This window comes from Ursus americanus, chromosome 7 (genome assembly GCF_024610735.1).
Source record: "Ursus americanus isolate L20-20 chromosome 7, mUrsAme1.1.p, whole genome shotgun sequence".
In the NCBI taxonomy this organism is placed as follows: Eukaryota; Metazoa; Chordata; class Mammalia; order Carnivora; family Ursidae; genus Ursus; species Ursus americanus.
The window spans coordinates 3643996-3659167 of record NC_142133.1 but is presented as its reverse complement, the minus strand read 5'-3'; positions in this window follow the sequence as shown (position 1 = coordinate 3659167).

Genomic DNA, 15172 nt, shown 5'->3' with positions numbered 1-15172 from the left:
GTTCAGGTCAACAAGTTTTCACTGAGCACCACCTACATGGTATGTACTGTGTGAGCTGTGTGTTGGACATAGGCAGGTGAAGAACCCACAGTCCTTCTCCTGGAGGAGCTCATGGTCTGATTGTGAGCCCATCACACAGGTGGCTTCCATCTAGTGTGGCAAAGGTAGAGAGGTTAGTCCCAGGGCCTAGGGAAAATTGGAGGCAATCCAAATCTCCTGATTGGGGGTTTCAGAATAGGCTTTGCAGAGGAGGTGATGCTCTAAGCTAGGTTTTCCAAATTAATTATCCAGGTAGATAAGTTGAGAAAAGCAATCCAGGAAGAAGAAGGAGCCTGGGAAAACCTGATCTACAGGCAGCTTGGTATTGCTAAATTTAAAAGTGTTAAGTAAAGGAGCACCTGGGTGGCTCCATGGGTTGAGCGTCTGACTCTTGATTTCAGCTCAGGTCATGATCTTGGGGTGATGAGACTGAGCCTGGCATCAGGCTCTGTGCTCAGAGCAGAGTCTGTTTGGGTGCCACACTAAAGAAAGGTAGCCAGTTGAGATACTGCTTTGTCCAACTGAGCTCTCAATCCCTTCGACCTGGCTGATGAACCTAACGCATGGGTTTTCCAGAATTGGCCAGAGCCAATACAGGGATAGTATCAACATCTTGCTGTTTTGTTCTTCTCATAATTACTTTATTAATAATGATGACTGAGCCACTTCAAACTGCATATGTCTCTTGTTTGCATTATTCCTTCCCTTAACAGCACAGAAACCCTGATACCTGAATTTCACCCAGGGTGTATTGTGAACTCACAGTTATTCAAGTTTTTGGTTTTTGTTTTTTTAAGATTTTATTTATTTCTTTGACAGAGAGAGACAGCGAAAGAGGGAACACAAGCAGGGGGAGTGTGAGAGGGAGAAGCAGGCTCCGTGCTGAGCAGGGAGCCCGATGCAGGGCTTGATCCCAGAACCCTGGGATCATGACCTGAGCCAAAGACAGATGCTTAATGGCTGAGCCACCCAGGCACCCCAGTTATTCAAGTTTTTTAAAAAGAAGGTGTATAGTCCCCAGGTAAAGGGGTATTTCAGACATCCCTTTGTTTTTACATTCACTCCCATTTCATATCTATGTTTTTCAGATATCTATGCTCATGGCACAGAAATACCATTATGCTCCTTTCTTCACTGGAATTAACAAACAAAATTAGCAAACTATCTGGCCTACTGGCCAGAATGCATTGATCTGCTAGTTTCCAAATGTACTAACACATCTTATAGAATTGCTTGGGTTTATATTCAGAGCATGATATTAATCCATGTTCACTAGTCATATTTAAGGGCTAAATGTTGAAATAAAAGTCAAACTACTTGGTTATATCTACTGTTTTTATCTATAGTTCAGGTAAGACATTTCCACCTGCCATATTATGTGGTTGGGCTAAACCATCGTGCAACAATATATCTATCTTTACTACAGTTTCACATTTTATAAGGTAATTTCTAACTCCTACAATTCATTGCGTATGACCGAAGATTCTTTAGTCGTACACTATTTTCTCTTTCTTTAATAAAAGTTAAGAAGAGTATAATTTGTACAATTCAGCTGAGTTTTCACTGTGGACTTGCTTCCAGATTATCGTCCAAGGCCCCTGAGCCCATCGAGCTGGCTTATTTTTGAATAATACTTTGTATGACTGAATAATGTGATGCTATAATACATACATTATATTATAGTTACTGTATCTTTTCAGAGAATAATTACTGAAACTTCTTTGTATTGCATTTTATAGTTAGAGTGCATTTCACCTATACTATTTAAAACAAATGCACAAGGTAGGAAGAGAGAAATAACTGTCTCTGTTTTGCAGACCAGAAAGCTAAAATTCAGAGAAGTTAAGTGTCTCCAAATCACATGGCACATAAGTTACTAAGTCTTCCATTCAAATGTCTTCCTTTCTAGCTCATTGCTTTTGTCAGTATTCCCCAATGCCTCATATGACATACTAGTTACTCTGTGTACGTTGGTGTGTGTCTATCAGACAGCAGGAGAGACAGCGCCTGAAGGTTTCCATGGGCAGGACAGAAGTGCTCCTCTGTGCTGGGATAAGGTGCTCCCTGTGCTCTGTTACTTCTCATAGGGCCCAAGCATGCCCAAGGTGATTCGGTTCTGAAAGAAGATGCAGTGGCGGTATCTTAGGAGCAGTATGGGGATGGTGGCCATAAGTTCGCATGCCACTTGCCAGATGCTGCAAAAGGCAGCTGGCAAATCCAGCGTCACAAGGGGCACCTGGGTGGCTCAGTCAGTTAAGCATTCAACCCTTGATTTCCACCCAGGTCATCATGATCTCAGGGTCATGGGATGCAGCCCCGAGTCAGGCTCCATGCTGAGTGGGGAGCCTACTTGGGATTCTCTCTCTCTCCCTCTTCCTCTGCCCCTCCTCTCCTTGTTCACATCCATACACACACACACTCACTCTCTCTCTCTAAAAAATAAAAAAAATAAAAATTAAAAGTAGATTTAACAGTAGCAGCCTCCATTGTCTAATGCTGGAGAAATCATTCTCTCATTTTCTGATCCACAATGGTGTCAAATTCTACAGGGAGAAATGGGAGAAGGGAAGAGAAGCCTTACCTCCCTCAAGTCTAGGATCCAACACAAGTAATGCTTTCCTTGGCCCTGTGGAAAAGCTCTAAGCATTTTGGAATATTTTACATTAATACAAGTACCTTATAATTCTTACGAGTGTCCTCTCTCTCTCTCTCTCTTTTTTTTTTTATGGTCACATCTTCATTAATGGTGTTTTATAAATAAATAAAGAAAGAAAGAAAGAAAGAAAAACATATAACTTCTCAAATGTCTTCTGAGAGGTACTTTGCTTATGAAAAAGAAATTTGATTTATGATTTATTTTTATTTCATTATGTTCCCCTGCTGATGGCTGACATTCCACTGAGAACTCTTCACAGTAGATGTTTGTACAAAACACGACAACTTTCCCGTTCCTTTCACTCTCTCTCTCTCCCTTTCTTCCTCTTTTTCTTTTTGAGAGCTTTCTGCAAAACACTAACTTGGCTGAAATGGAATTCAGAATGTATAGAAAACTAAGTTGGTCATTATAAGGGGCAAGTGTCCACAGTAGCTCAGGGAAATGATAAAATGCCAAGTTAAGAATAAAACTGCAGATGACCTGTGTGCACACTGAAAGCTGTATCAGTTGGTCCAGGGAAATCTTCCAGAGCTGTTAATGTATACCCTACAGCCTTTAACTCTTGACTTCAAAGCAGCCGAAATAAACTGGTTACCTAAATTCTATAAGAAATAGGATTTTGCAAGCTATGACTGCGATCTATGTATAAATAATGCAGATAATAAATTTCATGGGAGCAGTGTGGTGGCTTCTTTCATGCTATAGATTTGTAGGCTGACAAATGTCCTACTTCAAACAGGACAGTCTAGATTATGCCTGTTAACCCAGTATAATTACTAACAGTTACCCTTTTGACTCCCAGACATGTCCTGGTTTGAATAACAAAGTATATGTTCATGCAATATATCAGCAAAGTACTTACACATAGGTATCCTTGAGTGATTTTAGACATTTGGTCGTCTGGGGTTCATGCTTCACCAGCAGATCTTTTAGGGTCAAAGGGATCCAAGGATCTAATTATGGTTGAGGTTCTGCTTAACAGCACACAGAGCTGAAATTATGTCTGTCAACACTTTATAAAGTAATAGTCTACACATGCTGGGCTGACATACCAGAATAACTATCAAACAATCTCTTGGGGAATGTGGGTCCAGCTAAGGAAAGTTAGAGTGTTTGGTGAGAAGGATTTGGATGAAGTTATGAGCAAAATAAGGTAATGAGTGATGATTGTGCAAATCTGAGTCACCAGCCTGATAAACAGGGTAAAAAATGATCTCTGGACCTTGACACTGCAGTTGAACTTTCCAATATATAAAAATAGAATATCAGTCTCCATTGTTAACCACACTAATCCAAAATGTGAAAAGGAGCAGGGAACAGAGAAATCCAAATAATTCAAGAGTGAGGAAGTCTATGAATCACAGAAGGTAGAGAAATAGAAAATCTAGAATGTTAGTAGGAATGATTCATGTCTCCAGAGTTTGGGTTCACATAATGATGCTATCACTATAATAGAAATATATGTAATTTTTAAAGAAGTATTTTATGAGCTTCAGAAGGAAGAATTGTAAGAAAAGTAATTTTTAGGACTTCAGTCTTCAAGATATTAAGAAAAGTGAAATTCTATGGTCATGATCCATCTAAATGTTATAAGTTACATTTAGTAAATTCTTAAAGGTCAAAGATTACTTTCAATCATTATCATCAGACATGAGAACATGACAAGGTGTAGCCAAGAACAGTGTCTTTTGCATTACAGAAAGATGTTCAGTTTTAGACCCTCACCTAGCATCCCTCTCTCAGATGTCTCTCAGTGAGAGCTGAGAGAAAAAGTAGAAAAAGATTTTGGGAGGCTTAATGGCAGGCAGGTATTATTTGCTGTGCTTTTATTTATTTATTTAGTTAGTTAGTTAGTTAGTTTTGCAAAGATAAGTAATTTATTTATTTATTTATTTATTTAGTGAATAGTGTAAGTATGTTTGTTTTTTTAATTTTTTTTATTTTAATGTTTTTTTATTATATGTTAGTCACCATACAGTACATCCCTGGTTTCTGATGTAAAGTTCGATGATTCATTAGTTGCGTATAACACCCAGTGCACCATGCAATACGTGCCCTCCTTACTACCCATCACCAGTCTCTCCCATTCCCCCACCCCCTCCCCTAAGCCCTCAGTGAAGCATGAGAGACTATGGACTCTGAGAAAGATAAGTGATTTATATCTGCTGCTTATGGATTACCCATTTCTTGCTGCTGCTTTTTTTTTCTTCAGAGAGGGTGGGTTTTTACCAAAGTCTGTAATGAGTTGTGTTGGTTTTGGTTGGGTTTTTTTTTGTGGGGTTTTTTTGTTTTTTGTTTTGTTTTTTAAGGAAAGAAATTATTTTCATGCAGAAAAGTCAGTGCACAAGTTTACACATCTTAGGACACAAAACACAATCCATATTGTTGATTTTCTTTTCTTTTTTTTTTTCTCCACATCCTTGCCAGCACATGCTGTTTCTTCTGTTTTTTTTTTTAATGATTTTTTATTATATTATGTTAGTCACCATACAGTACATCCCCAGTTTCCGATGTAAGGCTCGATGATTCATTAGTTGCGTATAACACCCAGTGCACCATGCAATACGTGCCCTCCTTACTACCCATCAACGGTCTATCCCATTCCCTCAGCCCCCTCCCCTCTGAGGCCTTCAGTTTGTTTCTCATAGTCCATAGTCTCTCATGTTTCATTCCTATTTGCTGTGCTTTTAAGAATCTGTGTGTGGGGGCGCCTGGGAGGCAGCGTTGTTAAGCCTCTGCCTTCAACTCAGGAAGTGATCCCGGCGTTATGGGATCGAGCCCCCACATCAGGCTCCTCCGCTATGAGCCTGCTTCTTCCTCTCCCACTCCCCCTGCTTGTGTACCCTCTCTTGCTGTCTCTATCTCTGTCAAATAAATAAATAAATAAATAATCTTAAAAAAAAAAGAATCTGTGTGTGTGTGTATGCGCACAAACACATTTCTTTTCTCTGCTGAACTTATACTCACCCATGAGTAGCAGTAACAAATTTTATGTGCTGCTATAGAGATTGGTGATGCCTCTGAAAATTTAGTAACACCATAAAGGGTATCAGATGTAACTGCATCTGTCACTCACATGGTAGTTAGAAATACCAGAAGAAAGAGACAAGTTCACTGTCATCATCTGATGTGGCAGAAGATAGCCTTCTTGGATATATTCACCAGGAATCTTTTTTAACAGTACAGATGTGGTCCATGACTTGTTCTTGTTTGGGACAGGTCTACACATTTAAAAAAAAGAAAGAAGAAGAAGAAGAAGAAGAAGAAGAAGAAGAAGAAGAAGAAGAAGAAGAAGAAGAAGAAGAAGAAGTTAAAATTTGAGCAATTTTTCAATCCCAATAGTTACTAAATTTTATTCAGTCTAAAAAGGAATGCATTTAAACTATTTGGCTTGATATTTTAGACTATTCAAAATTTAGCAGCCTATTTAAAAATCTTCCTCTTGGTATTGGCTACATAGAACCCCAAAGTTAAAAAAGCTAAATCAATCTTAATTGAACAGGAAATACCTCTGCCAGAACCAACAAACTTGATAAAAGATGATTGGGATCATTTTTTGCAAGTATGGTCAAATAAATCTGGATCAAAATGTTCTTATCCTTTAGTTCCTTTAAGACTATTTGATGTTCTGCTCAACTGTCAAATCATAGAAAAAAATGAATAAGGGATTTCTACGAAGCTATTAGAAATTTTAGAACATTTTCTGCCATGACTGTTACATCTTCTGTTGGCTCACATAAAACTCTCCTAATCTTTGCTCTTAATGAGTCACTAAGCTTTTTGTAGAGCTGAATCTGGGTGTAACATGTAAAAGCAACCAGATAATGGATTAAATATGGAAACAGGTTTCTTTGTGACAGCTAAACAATGTCATGAATTAAATATATTTTTCTTAAAAAGAATCAAGCATTTTTCCATAAGAGTGTTTTCATTTGATTCTAGAAAGTGTTTTAGCATAGTGTTACTTATAGTGTGGCTTATAAGCCAAAAAATTGAGGCTTGGAAATTTTTACAGTAATCTGAGATTTGAGAGTAATTTCTTGAGAGTAATTTTATATCTGTTGAGGGGCGCCTGGGTGGCTCAGTCTTTAAGCGTCTGCCTTTGGCTCAGGATATGATCCCAGGTCCTGGGATCGAGCCCCACATCAGGCTTCCTGCTCAGTGGGAAGCCTGCTTCTCCCTCTCCCACTCTCCCTGCTTGTGTTCCCTCTCTCGCTGTGTCTCTTTCTGTCAAATAAATAAAATCTTTAAAAAAATTTTTTTATATCTGTTGAATCTAATTTTAAAAATTGGGACTTTATTTTTTATCCAATAATTAGATTTTTATATATTTTATAAAAGTGGAAATTAAAAAAAATGTTATTTCAACACACATAGTTTGGGAAGCATTTTTCTAGCATACCCAAAACACTTCTAATGGGTTTTCCAAAAATAAAGATGTTCGTGACTTCCAATTGTCTTTGAAAATCACAAGTTATTGGGATCAGAATACACATCAAAGTTAGTAATGATAGTAGTATTTATAACTTATCTCCAGGTTATTTTTCTAAGGGAGACAACTGAAGCAAAATTGATTGAGAATGTATTTTGGAAGCATCTATAATTTATAATGTCATTTATATGAAACTAGTTAAAAATTTAAGACCATGAAGTTTAAAGAGTAGAACGAATAAAGAGTAGCCCAGTTAAAATCCTGAAGCTAAGAAATCTACAGCTTCACCCAGAGGACCTTCCATCAATGTATAACTGGCTCAGGCTTAAGCATTTTCACCTAGGCTTGTTAACCGGCCTCAGATAAAACAAGAAGGCCAGAATGAACGGTCTCTGGCTCATCTCCTGTAAAGTGCACTTCTCAGTTCTGTGGGATGAGGCCAACACCAATGCCCACGTCCAATGTCGGCAGCACCCACAGAGGCAGATCAGCAGCTCTCCCTCCGGGGTCCTGAGGACCACCTGTGTTCAACAAGATGCACCAAGGAGTTAGACTATCAAATCCAAGACTGATTTTTTTTTCTTTTTGAAATTTGAAAGGGAATGAAAAACATTCCTCAATTTTCAGCTTTCTATTTACCACTCTTTTAAAATTCTCAGGGTCTTCAGGGGCATCTGGGTGGCTCAGTAGGTTAAGCATCTGCCTTCAGCTAGGTCGTGATCCCAGGAATCGAGTCCTTGTCTGGCTCCCCAATCAGTGGGGAGTCTGCTTCTCCCTCTCCCTCTGCCCTCCCCCCTGCTTGTGCTCTTCCATGCTCTCTCTCTGTCACGAATAAATAAAATCTTAAAAAAAAAACAGTTAAAAAAACCTCTCAGGGTATGCCTCTCTGGAGCTGCTCTCCAATGGTAGTTGTAAAAAAACAAAACAAAAACCCACAAAACTTGAAGGACAATTTTTTCTTAAAAATATTTCATATACTAAAAATTTTTAAATGAAGAGATAGGTATTACATGGAGCTATATATTTTTTGCTAGAAAATTATCTTCCTTGAACATAAAGAAGAATAAGTTGCTTGATGCTGAAAAGCAACATGACATTAGGTGTTTTGCACCTGCATATATTTTAAGACTGGTGGGTTTGGATCAATGTGTGACCAGTTTTTCTATTCAGGGCAGGTGGACCATCCATTTATAAATGAAATCTGCAGCTATTCACTTCGGGGATTAGGATTTTAAAGGACTTTTTTTTTTTAATCTCCCTGAGTAGTTTTCTTTTTGAAGGCATTGTGCAGAGCCCTCTGGTCACTGTGTAGCCTTTGTGCATTCATTCATCAATAAATATTTATTGAGTATCATCTATATGCCCAGTGCTGGGCTTGTTACTAGGTACCCAATGGTTAATAAAACACCAAGATCCCACCTGTCATGTAGATTACAGTCCAATGGGAGAGGCAGACAATGAACAAAAAGATAAATATTTAATTAAAAACTGTGCAAAACGCTAAGCAGGAAAGATAAACAGGGCAGTGACAGAGAAGGTGTGGAGCAGCCCTCTTGCTGCTACTTCATTTGGTCCTTATCTGCCTGCTCAGCACTTCCCTGGAGATGGTGTGTGGTTTATCTATGTTCAGCTCATGGTCCGACAGCTCTGTGCAAACACCATCAGTGTCTAAACCCTGCGGTTCTCATAGGACACTTAATAGAAAAATTCCTTCCCGGTCCCCATCCCCAACCAATTGAATTGGTGGTTGTGAGAGGTGCATGGAAGGTGTGGACAGGGGAAGCAGGTGAGGATGTGACATGATCATATGTGCATTTTGCACAGAGCCCTCAGGCCACGGTATTAACGTCAGATGAGAAGGCAGAGTATGTCAAGCTGTACAAGGCGCAGGCAGGAGAGCAGTGTAGGAGAGACATGATAGGCTTGGACCAAGGTGGTGATGATGGAGAAGTAGATTCAATGAGTGATGTTGGGAGACACACATGACAATAGGTGGTGAGCATTTGGACAAGAGAGGATGTGCGGCAGGCAGGACAGGGAAGTGTCTTGGAGGCTTCTCAGGTTTCTATTCGCCTTACCTGATGGGGATGTCGACATTCAGGGAGACGGGAAACCCCAGACCAGAAACTGGACTGGGTGGGGGGAAGTGGGTAGGGGACAGTTGAAATATCAGTTCAGTTTCAGACATAGCATTATCTTTAAAATATGTCTTGTCCTTGTTGCATTTATCCTATTAGTCTTGTATATTCACTAGGCTCTGGCTCCAGAACTGAAACAGTCTTAGAAAATCTAACGAGAATGAATTAATGTAGTGTCTGTCCCACTGGTATTTAGCATATCATCCAGAGCTGCTGCTTATCCCTCCGGTGCTTATGCACGTTAGGTATTTTCAAGAGAGCTCATAACCTTGACCAGGGAGATCCTATGAGGGAGCTTAGAAGCTTAATTCCGTAGTTAGAGAAAAAATGGCCCTGGATCCCTCATTGTGAAAGTGGCATTTAAGAGCATAGAAAAATGATTCAATGTAATGTAATCATTCTGACTGATTTGACTTTGATGCAAGCAGATTTATTTCCAGGTTCAGTGAAATTTGAACTTTATAAAGTAATCAATCCTAGAAAAGAGTACAAGTTTTTAAATCTAAATGTTAATAATGCTTTCTTTCTACCTTTAATGAGATTGCAGGAGACTTTTATATAAGGTTTTTTTTCTTATAAGTTCCACATTTTTACAAGTCAAGATATTTCATTTTTGTTATTTTAAAAATCACATTTTTCAGCTTATAAAATTCAATGTTCTTGATTCAAGCAGTTTATAGATTTTCCATTGAAGAGATAAATGATCTGTTGTATTAAATGTACAAGGGGAGGGGCCATGTCAGATGCTGACACTCCGGCATCTGCTTTCATGTTCGGAATCATGGTGGAGGTTGACACAGATTCTATCACGGCAGATGCACATTCACCAGGAGTGAGAACTAATGGAGCCTCTTACCAGTGAATGCCTGCGCTTCCCAAACAACTGTTCTCCATTAAATTTGCTGGGCCAATAAGCAATTACAAGTGCGTTATAATATGCAGTGTCCTATGACTGGAAAATCCCCTGCTTGCTTTGGGCCGACACAGTCCAACAATTGTTTTGTTTTGAGCAAGAAGAGCCCTTCATTTCTCAGTTGGCCTTCAGATTGCAAGCCCACACACAGTGTGCTGTTTTATGATGCTTTCTTTTGTATTCGTGTTACCATGGCCGCTGTGTACTGTTCTTATACTTAATGAGCTTTTATTAGACAAGTTCCCTGAGGGTCTTTTTTAAATGGAAGGCCTAACTTTAAAAATCCAGCTATGTAAACAACTTGGAAGGAAACTTGGAAGGAAACCATGTATGTATGTGTGTATATATATATATATATATATATATATATATATATATATATAATGGGGTTTTGGAATACAGGTGAGGTTGGGTGGGGTGAGGTCCAGAGCCAACAACCAAGAAAGAATTCTTGAGACATCTTTGGGGCAAAATGGTGGTTTATTAAAGCATGGGGACAGGACCCTTAGGCAGAAAGATCTCCTGCACCAGGGTTGTGAGGGGTGGCTGATTATATACTATGGGGTTGAGGGAAGTAAGGAAAAGGGAGGTTTCAAAAGGATTTTCATATGTTAAAGAGGACTCACAGGATGCTGGAGGCCCTGCCATTGTCAAGTTAAGGTTGTTTTTCCCTCTAGCAAGGCATTAACATGAAGATAGTTGGGAGCTTCCTGGAGGAACATTTCACTCTCCCTGCTTCAAGTATCTGTCAATGGGTTGCAGGTTATAAAGACATTTAATTGTATCTACATTTCTTTCTGGAAGCTAGGTTATTGATAGAAATGCTTTGTTCTTATAAATTGCTAAGACATTTGTAAACTAAGGGAGACTCATGTCTTACAGGATTGTGATCTCTGTTAAGTTAACTATTTTTCCTTTCCTTAGCTTTAGGGCAGTCAGGGGCACATCAGGAATGCCACATATATCCCATTTGGTAGTGGGGGGGGGCGGTCAGCTTCTGCTTTGTCCTCAGCTTGCCTTCTGTTCCCTCATTATATATATATGTCTATACACACATATATATTCAAATGGGCTTTGACAAAGAGAGGAGAGTATAGTTGGTGTAATTCTTCCAGATGCTGATATTTGCATTTGTCCTAAAATAGCACCAGCATTTCCTTATCTGGTGTCTTAGTTAGCTCAGACTGGCATAACAAAATACTATAGACTGGCCTGCTTCAAACACAGACATTTATTCATCATAGTTCTGGAGGCTGGAAAGTCCAAGACCAAGGTCTCAGTCGATTTGGTTTGGTGAGAGCTCTTTTCCTGGTTTGCAGATGGCCATCTTGTTGTGTCCTCACAGGGCAGAAGGGGTGGGGGGGCACTCTGGTGTTTCTTCCAAGAAAACAAGAAAAACACTAATCCCATCAGGGGGCCTCACCCTCACGATCTCATCTAAACTTTATTTGATTATCTCCAAAAGGTCTCATCTCCAAATGCCATCACATTGGAAATTAGGGCTTTTACATAGGGGTTTTGTCAGGGGTGGGGTGAGGGGAGAAACAACTTCGTCTGCAGCATCTGGCCTCTACTACCTTCTTGTCATCTCATTCTGGGTTGGGGCAGGAAGGGTTAGGGGGTCACATGATATGCACAGCCTGCCTTTGAGCCAGTCTTTCAAAGGTCCATTGTTTGGTCTTATTATGTAGTATGTTTCATACTTTCATTTTATTGTTCCTTCTCCTGCATGAACTTTTTGGTAATAGATATACTTATTTATCTTTAGTTAAGAAATGGGCAATTCATTTTTCCTTTGATTTCTATTTCTAAGAATTCCTCATAAATGACTCCTATTGTTAAGTTTCCAGGTTGTGATTACTGGTGTAAACAAGTCACCCGGGGCGTGGTTAGTATGCGAGCAGAGAAGTGCTAACTGTTTGAAACTACCTGCAATTAGGTCAGTCCGACTGTCTGGCCCCATGCGCATTCACAGTTACAGGGTGTCATACCTATCTTATCTGTGAATACTGCCATCTGGGTTTTCTTTGGCACAGCACGTGATAGTCTCCTTTATCCGAAGTATATACTAATATCTAGTTAAACAAATTCTGAAGATAAATAAAAGTCCCCAAATAAAATGCTTTTCTCTTAAAAAGGTTGACAGTTCTTGTACTTACATATTGCATGATTTATCTAACAAAATTATGGAAACATTTATGTACAAAATTAAGCAAATTTTAAGTGGAGGTATGTTTTCATCAATTTGCTGTATATGTTAAGAATGGAATTGCTTGGTCATATAATAACTTTGTGTTTAACATTTTGAAGGAGAGCCAAAATGCTTTCCAAAGCAGCTGTGCCATTTTGTAATCCCATCAGCAGTGTGTGAGGGTTCCATTTTCTTTATGTCCTTGCCAGCATTTGTTATTGTTTGTCTTTTTTATTCATCCTAAATGAATGTGAAGTGGTATCTCATCATGGTTTTAATTTGCATTTCCGTAATGACTAATGATTTTGAGCAGCGTTTCATGTGTTTATTGGCCATTTATATATATTCTTTGCATAAGTGTCTATTCAATTCCTTTGCTAATTTTTTCCACCTTTATTGAGGTATGTTTGACATATAGCATTGTGTCAGTTCAAGGTGTATAATGTGATGGTTTGATATGTATTTATATTGTGAAATGATTACCACAGTAAGGTTAGTTAGCACATCTGTCACTTCACACAGTTACTGTTTTCGTGGGGTGTGTGTGTGTGTGTGTGAGAGAGAGAGAGAGAGAGAGAGAGAGAGAGATGAGGTTGTGGGATATAGGTGAGGTTCAGTGGGGTGGAGTCCAGAGCCAAGATGTCCAAGAAAGAATTGTTGAGGTGTCTTTGGTGCAAAATTGGTGGGTTATTAAAGCACGGGGACAGGACCCATGGGCAGAAAGAGCTGCAATGCAGTTGTGAGGGGTGGCTGATTATATACCATGGGGTTGGGGTAGGTAAGGAAAAAAGGGAGGTTGAGAAATACTTTCATATGTTAAAGAAGACTCACAGGATATGGGAGGCCTTGCTATTGTCCAGCCAAGGCTGTCCCTCCCTCTAATGAGGCACTAACATGAAGACAGTTGGGAGTCTTCCAGAGGAATGGTCACAACTCCTTGTCAATGGGCTTCAGGTTTAAAAGAAATTCCATTTTATTTACATTTCCTTCTGCCTCAGCCTCCCTCAATTTTATGGAGGGGATGGTAATGTTAGGGCTCCAGGAAACTGAATTATGGGTCTCTGGAAGTTAGGCTATTTGATGAGGGAACGGAAGGCAAGCTGAAGACAAAGCAGAAGCTGACCCCCTGCAAACCCCCACCCCCCATGGGATGTATGTGACATTCCTCAGGCACTCCTGGCTGCCCTAAAGGACAAAGAGACAGTCCTTACTACCTACAGCCCATTGACAAGTCCTTGCAACAGGCATGGTGACATTCCTCTAGGAACTCAGCTGCCTCCATGTTAATACTTTGCTAAAGGCAAAAGGCAGTCCTAGCCTGACCCCCTCACCTCCACCAAGATCCTGTAAGTCTACTTTAACGTATAAAAATTCCTTTGGAAACTTTCTTTATCTCTAACCCCCCAAGATACTTATTGGCAATCATCCCCCAAGCATATGGCCCATCGATATACATCTGAAGGGTCTCATGACTAAGGTTTTATTAGATGGTAATAAATGACCCTTTCCCAACAGTAGCTAGCCCCCTTAGAGACTTATGCTATCCCTAGCCCCCTCCCCACTTGAGGGTATAAAATAGGCCATTCCTTACAACCCCGGGGCAGCAGCTCTTTCTGCCCACGGGTCCTGTCCCCGTGCTTTAATAAACCACCATTTTGCACCAAAGATGCCTCAAGAATTCTTTCTTGGTCGTCGGCTCCAGAGTCGGCTCCAGATCCCACCTCACTGAACCTCACTTATATTCCCCCAACTTCATCATATTGATAAGAAACTTCTTCCTTGTAAATCACTAGGACATGTGTAAACTGAGGGAGACTCAGGTCTTGCAGGACTGTGATCTCTGTTAGTTAACCATTTGTTTTTTCCTTTCCTTAGTTTTAGGGCAGCCAGGAGTGCAGAGGAATGTTGCATACATGCGGGGGGGGGGGGGTCGCAGGGTGTCAGCTTCTGCTTTGTCTTCAGCCAGCCTTCTGTTCCCTCATCATGTGTGTGGTAAGAATGCTTAAGATCTACTCTTTTAGCAACTTTCAAGTATACAATACAGTATTATTAATGTGTATACTCAGAACTTACTCATTTTGTAACTCTAAGTTTGTGCTCTTTACCAGTATCTCCCATTTCCCTCTCTACCAGTCCCTGGCCACAAGAATTCCTGTCTCTCTGTTTCTATGAGTTCTGTTTCTTTAAATTCTGCATGCAAGTGAGATCATATAGTATTTGTCTTTTATGGTTTGACTCATTTCACTTACCATGGTGCCTGCAATTTGCTGTATTTTCACAAATGGTAGGATTTGCTTCTTTTTTATGGGTAATATTCCTTTTAAAATACTTGAGCACAAATATTTGTTAGCAGCATTATTAATAATAGTAAAAATTGAAATGTACTGGTATCTACCAACTGATGGATGTATAAACAAAATATGGTGTATCTATATAGTGGAATATAATTGGCAATTAAAAGGATAAAATGCAGATATATACTATAACATGGAAGAACCTTGAAAACATCATGGGAAGTGAAAGAAGCCAGTCACCAAAGTCCACACCGTATGTTTCCAATTATCGTTCCAAAATAAGCAAATACATAGGGACAGAAAGTAGATTAGTGGTTGCTGCGAATTACGGAGAAGGGGAGAATAAGGCATGATTCATACATATATATAATGTGTATGAGGTTTCTTTCTCAACTGAAGAGATTTTTCTAAAATGAGATAATTCTTTAAATACACTAAAAATAAATAAAAACGTCGAATCACACTTTCAAAGGAAAAACGCTATGGTATATAACTTATATCTCAATAAA